This window comes from Octodon degus, unplaced genomic scaffold (genome assembly GCF_000260255.1).
Source record: "Octodon degus isolate 3935 unplaced genomic scaffold, OctDeg1.0 scaffold00262, whole genome shotgun sequence".
Lineage (NCBI taxonomy): Eukaryota > Metazoa > Chordata > Mammalia > Rodentia > Octodontidae > Octodon > Octodon degus.
Window position 1 is genome coordinate 47541 of NW_004524838.1, and position 5883 is coordinate 53423.

The window sequence follows — 5883 nt, forward strand, 5'->3', positions numbered from 1 at the left end:
CCTTTACCTTATATTTATCTGTTTAGGGGACATTAATTGTTGTTATTAATTGCTCAAGGTTGAGACTAGTTGCTAGCTATTTTACCAACATCTTCAGAAGTAGCTGCAAAGCCTAAACATATGGCCAAAATTACATGACAAATAACCATTGTCTTGGCTCCTGTGCCTTCGGAAAAAAATACATTCTTTTCATTAATTATACACCTAGATAAACTTAGTGAACAATTGCTCTGCAGAGAAGCTTAGATTCTATTTTACTTAATTTGCTTTGTATTCAATTGTTCAATTAAACCCAGAAAGAAAAATAAGGTGCTCCTCTAGCATTTATATGAAAATCATTTTTCTAAATGAATTCCTCTATGGATATACATAGCATTTTATCAAAAAATTAATAGTCTTGGCCTAAAAAAAATCAAAGCACTATATATTAATTATCCTAAGCAATGGTTTTATTTATGTCCTCTTTGACACAGCCTTTACCTCAGTAGTTTCAATCCCAGAAGCCATGAAGAAAATAGAAAAGGAGTTGAATGTAGGTTTTCGACTGGAACAGTGGTTAATTACTTCTGTTCTACACTATTTGTGCTGTGTGGTCAGTAACGTCCTAATGAGTTTCAATTAAGTTACCTTTGCAAAACTAAATTACCTTAGCAAAATCCCTCTAAGCAACAGGAACTGGGCTACATATGTGTGATATTCGATAAATATTGTCTTGTTATCAGAGAAAATGTATGTTTAAGCCCTTTACTATTCCACCAGAAGTGTGTTGCAGGGTTACGGTCATGTGGATGAGTGCCTTAGAAGGAAGTGGAAAAATTAATAGGCCCAGAAACTGTAGCTCTACTATGCTCCATACAAGCTGAAAGTTCTTTGGAATGTTCCACCCTAATTCATCTTACCATCTCAACAGATGGTAAGATGAATGGCTCCGGAGAACAGGCTGACTTAGGACAACCTCTGTCAATGTTTCTCTGAATACAAATCTTGTAACAAAATCAGAGCATCTCATTGTCAAAGAATTCGGGAAACACTATATGCTCCATTTCCCCACATCACGTTGGAACTTTATTTAAAAGAAATATTCAGAAATTCCTGCAATTAAAGAAGCATCAAAAACAATTTAACTTTGTTAAAGGTATCTCTTGGAATTTCTCCAACAAAGCTCTTACGTTAAGAACTATCCATGATGCTAGGCATGGTAGTGCCCATGGTGGTTCTAGCACTTGGGAGGCTTAGGCAGCAGGATCACTGTGAGTTGAAGCCCAGCCTGCGCTACATAATGAGAGTCTGTCTCAAAAAAAAAAAAAAAAAAAAATCCTGATGCTTGGCAACTTAAATATTTGGGGGCAAGGTCCCTTCCATTCCCAGAACTGGTAAATGTGGCTCACTCTTAGAATTTATGAAGTGAAAGAGAACATTTACCTGCTTTTTGGATGTCACTTGTTTAACAGAGACAGTGCAGTTCCTGTTGAACTTCTGCGTTCCTTCTGGAAGTCTGGCATGAAGTGCGGTGGGAAGTGAAGGATATCCACACGACTAGCTCCCAATAAAACCTTGGATACTGGATCTCCAATGAGTCTCCAATTTTACTCTGGTTGGTAATATTTTATACATATCTCCACAAGCCATTGCTGGGAGGTTAAAGGCATTTGGCGTGATTCCTGTGGGAGACGACTTTTGGAACTGTATGGTTGATTTCGCTGAACTTTGCCCTTTGCTGCTTGTGTTTGTAATCTTTTTACACTAACAAATCATAACTATAAGGAGAAATAGATGCAGAGTCCTTAGAGCCCTCCAAGCAAACTACCACACCTGGGAGTGGTTTCAAATCCCCAGTCATGAATATGAAGCAAAATAAAGCCCAGCTCAGCCGTGATAAACTTACAAGCTCGTGACAGTAACAATACTTTCTGAAATCATCACTTAGAAACCAATGATCAAAGGTTTAAAAAAATTTTATTTTATTTTATTTTGTGCAGAGTCTCACTCTGCAGCCTGGACTCATAGTGATCTCCCTGTTTTCAGCCTCCCCAGAGCTAGGATTACGGGCCTGTGCCAGCACGCCTGGACTCAGTGGCTGACTCAGCATGCCTGGGGGTGGGCCCTGTGTAGCATGTGGTGCCAGGGATTGAACCCTGGTCCCCAAGCTTGCCTAAGCAGGTGCTTAGTCCACTGATCTATCTTACCAGTCCTAAGATTTTGGTTTTATTTTAAGGAAAAGTGCAGGTTTTGGCAAGTCACACATTGGTGAAACTTTATCTCACTGGAGAGATGGATAAAACAGTGCAGGAAGATCTTTCAGAACAGAACCTCAGTTGTACATGAAATAACATCAAGAACCAACAAGTGGGATCACCTCAAATTAAAAAGATTTTCCTCAGCAAAGGAAACACCCCACAGTGTGAAGAGTCAACCTACAGAATGCGGAAAAATTGCCATCTATTCCACAGACAGAGGGCTACTATCTAGAACATATAAAGAATTAAAAAAAAATTAAACTCCCCCCACAAAAGACCTAAGCGCTCTCTCTCTCTCTCTCTCTCTCTCTCTCTCTCTCTCTCTCTCTCACACACACACACACACACACACACAACCAATGAAAAAATGGGCAACCAAAATGAATAGACACTTCTCAGAAGAAGTACACATGGCCAACATATACATAAAAAAGTATTCAGCATCTCTGGCCATTTCAGAAATGCAAATGAAAACACATCTTTATTTTGGAAAAATCACAATCTCATCGAGCCTCAGTTTCCACAACTGTACAATGAATGAGAATATCTTCCTGTCTTTTCTCCCTCAAACTATATTGAAAATTAAAGATCTTAATAATTGATAGTACAATCAGGTTGAAAGATGTGATCTCAGCCTGTGACGCCATGTAAAAACTCACCCTCGTTTAGGTGATTGTGAATAATTCACTACCCGGTCACCCTGTCCGTGAGTGTCATGGGCTTGAGTCTTTCTTTTCTGAACTGTGTATCCATAGGAGTACCTTCAACAGAAGGGACCTTTTCAATCCAGCATGGAGAGGAGGGAATTGGTTGCGTCCATCTCTGAACGAGGTGATTAAATGAAGAGGGGATATGATTAGCTTCCTACTCCTGTGTTATGAGACAGCCGGCATCAGCAAGGTTTGACTTCCATTCGTTCTAGGTGAAAGAATGATGTCAATGATACTAATCAACGTGGTAGCTCTGAGAGAGGTGATCTCCCTAACACCCTGCCAGCAATGTCAGCCCAAAGGTCATAAGGTTGCAGGTCCATGGAGGAAGGTGGAAATGTGTAGACCAAGTGGAGGACGAGGGAGAAATGACTTCATGGAGCAGTACTCTGAATAACTAGAAGGCCACAATGTAGCTGAGAACAAACTTAAGAACTTCGTGTATTCAACTTCGAGACTCTTTTCTTCTCCATTGTGTTATCACTTCCAGTAGCTTTTGTCTCATCCGGAAAAGAAAGTCCAAGAAATGGGTAATCTCCAAGGTCCTCCCAGTCTCTGACAGTGATGACTAATCCTTACATGTGAACGCAGCCTTTTATACTGTATGTAATACCACATCGCCTGTGGGGAGAAAACCAAGCTGTGGCATAGAATTATGAATTTGACCTTTGAAATTTGAGCTGTTTTGATTGCATTTTTTATGGTCTTCCTAAGGGAACAGTTCTCGTAGCTTTTGTATTTGGAAACTAAACATAGTTCTCAAAGCGAATTGGTAAAAATGACTATTATCCATCATTCAACTCTGAGGTCTGTCTCAAAGGCTTGCCAGAGGGCAGGTGGTTATTTCAGGGGGGAGGGCAGGAAGCAGCAAAGGCAGTTAATGTGCCAAGTGGAGTGCCACTAGAAACCTCCTCAATTCAGCTTCTTGAGCTGCATGGGACTTGGAACTGCTTGGTGTTTGAAATAAGTCAATCATTCCTAAAGTTATAGAAAAATCTTTCTAATTTCCCCCTTAAAATATCACCAGTGCACCCAGACTTTTAAAAGGAATCAGTGTTTGGTTGTATTATATTTTGAAAAGAATCAGCAAGATGCAGCTTCCATTAGCCTTAAGGTTTTGCGACTTTATGTTTGTAGTCAATTTGAGAAACAGCTGGATATATCTGTTAAACTTTGAACCCAGTATGATTTACCCATTTCTGTTTCTTTTTTTTTCCAATTTCTTTCTGAAACTACAAATAGCCCTGTATATTTTAATTAAGTCAATAATTTGTTTCCTAGGAAAAATGCAAGCCATATCTGTGCTTCCAAATGGCTCTGTTAGAAAATCTGCTTTGGTTGGACCTATAAATTAACTCAACAACAGTTCTAAAATTCTATCTTTTGGAAGAAATTTAGAGAATTCTTAGTTCCAAATGGTTTATGTTTCCTGAAGGTTATTTGAATAATGTGAGATTTACCTAAGGCTGGCACTTTGCATATTTTGTTTAATAAGTGACATTTACATCCAGTACTCTGTGAATTGCAGATGTGAACCGAAATACTTTAATGATTTCACCAGCTTTCATTGCCAGTGGAGCTTCTACTGGCAACAAAATCAATACGTAAGATTTACCATGATAAATTATGCCATAACGGAAAGGTTCTATTTCTTTTTGTTTTTGAATGACTTCTTGGGAAAGTAAACTAGGCTCATTTTGGAGGGTTGGTGGTACACACTATTGTCATAGGCTAAGTCCTAGGAAATGACTGCTGGGACAGACTTTATGGGCAGGAAGCTTAGGGGAAAAAGGTGTTCTCAACATCTTTAAAACATACTTCTCTGCTGCATGAAAGAAATAATATTAAACATAGAGTGCAATGAGCTCAACTATGATGCAGTTTAAGAAGACCTCAAGTATGTAGCTGGAAGAAGTTTGCAGGTTTGTCCCAGATTAAAGCACAGGAACTAGATCTTTGTATTTCTTCTCTCCCTTTTGACTGGTCACTGGATTAGTCCTGGAGAAAGGGGTTTTATACCTATGGGACACAGAACTTTTGACCAGGGAAAGTTTCTAGTAAGCAAATCTGCTGTGTATCTATAGCAGACAATAGTCTTGACCCATGAGGAATGAAAATCCCAGTCTGGAAGGGAGAATCTAGATTTCAAAAGAGAGCATTCACTGCAGTCCACCCTTTATATTACTCAGATTCACATGCTTGTGTAAAACATGCACTGAATCAGGGAAAAGCTCTTTTAGGATTCTTCTTAGTCTCTTCTCTTGGGATAATTTAAAAGAATGTCAAGGGGATGAAGTTTAGCTGCTGCCGCTGTAGTTAGTTTAACAGATCACACCCAGTCTCCACTAGCCCATTATTTTGCAGAGTCTGGCTCCTGGCCAGGGAACCAAAGATATCATGTTTGGGAAACAACAACCACTGTTCTATTGTATAAGCAGCCCACTATGATCATAAATTTAGCCCCAGTAAAAAATTAGAGGAAAAATGTTTAGCGAAAGGAAGACACTTTATTTGTAAAGGAGAAAAGGGATGGGGAGTGGAGAAGACAGGTAGCTATCCTGAGAAGAAAAAATGACGGGATATGGCCCTGGAAAGATGCAGAACTTATGGGCCTTTTGTTCCTAGCCATATTTATGGGAGTATCAGAGATCCTTCCCCCACACATCCACCTGGAATCTTCCATGACTTGTTTGGCTTCCAGGCACCACTGCCAAATGTCATTTCTTCTGGTGATCTATGTGCAGCCTTATTTTGGCTGTTTGTTTACCTGTTCTTGCCCTACTTTGTAAGGACTCACCTTTGGGGTGGATGGTGGATTGGCAAGAGGGTGTCTTGTTCTATGGCTAGCTTAGAGCTAGTAAGGGTGTGTGTATGTATCCGGGGTACCCTATAATGACTGGAGGGTGAATAATATAGTGACTGTCAAGTAAATAACA